Raw genomic sequence first — 1,310 nt, 5'->3', positions numbered from 1 at the left:
CTCAGCAATGTCATCCTGGTCCATGATTGTCTCTGTCTGCTTGAGCTTGGTCATGAGGAGGTGCAGCATCTGTGTCTGTTGATCCTGCTCCTCCTGCAGTTTCGCCATCTCCCTCTGCAGGAAAAGAAGAATCTCTACACAGTGAAATTATAATTAGAAATCATGTAGTACAAAAATGAAAATAAAAGTGAGGCATACTGGCGTTTGTGACCTTGGAGGACTGTGCTGTTGATGTGGCCCTAGCACTTCCTAATTTTGTAAAACATGAAATTAGAATTAGAAATTGTGTAGAATAAAATTAAAAAATAAAAGCAAGGCATACCAGCATTTGTGACCTCAGAGGACTGTGGATGTGGCCCTAGTGCCACCTAATTTTGTAATTAGAAATTGTGTAGAATAAAAAAGAAAAATAAAAGTGATGTGTACTGGCATTCATAGACCATGCTGTTGATGTGGCCCTTGCACTGCCTATTTCATTAACAATTAGAAGATAAAGCAAATTAGTAATCACATAGAAGCAAAATTATGTGTAAATGATTTGAAGATCTGTGAGTGTACTGTGTTTGGAGGTGTGGATTGGTGTGCTACTGGTTCTCCTCATGTTGATGGTGGCGATTGATGGGGCTTCTGGTCTGGGGTAGCCACTACTTCACCAGGGGGCAAGAGTGGAATGCTGATCTTGTAGCTGTGCCCAGCCTTTATGCAGGTAAACCTGGGTGGATATTTCCTGGTTTGTGGAGGTTCTGTGGATTGCCTGCAGAAGCAGGGTTGGTATTTCCCCTCAGGGCAGTTCTGTGGATTGCCTACAGACCGGAGCAGCTTTTTTGAATATTTTTGTGCCAGTTAGTGAATTGTGTGAGCAGAATGAGACATTTGAAGAATGCAGTTGTGATGGAGCCACTTTTCTTTTGGACCCTTTTTTGCTTTGAATATTTTACATTCTTTGTCTGTGGAACCCACACAGCTTTGTTCTGTGGGTGGAGGGAAGGTCCACAGGAGGCTGTTTGGAATATTTACCTTAGATGATAGAAAATGACTGCTCTGCCTGAGTCATTTGAGGAATGCCCCTATGTTGACAAGAAGTTGCCATGGAAAGTGGCCCAAGGCGCCCTGAGCTTCTTTTCCTTGTACCCTTGGCAATGCCATGCATGTAGGGCTCTTCAAGAGGCAGGGAGAGCTTCACCCTTTGATTCAATAAAACAGAGCAGGCCCTTCTACGCCTTGATTTGTGTGCCATCAATGATCAAGCACATGATCCAATGAGTATGTGTGTTAATTGCTTTGTCTGCTCAAGATACAAGCAGAAGCAG

This window comes from Acanthamoeba castellanii (genome assembly GCF_000313135.1).
Source record: "Acanthamoeba castellanii str. Neff unplaced genomic scaffold scf7180000084678, whole genome shotgun sequence".
NCBI lineage: Eukaryota > Discosea > Longamoebia > Acanthamoebidae > Acanthamoeba > Acanthamoeba castellanii.
Note: the sequence above shows the minus strand (reverse complement) of the source record.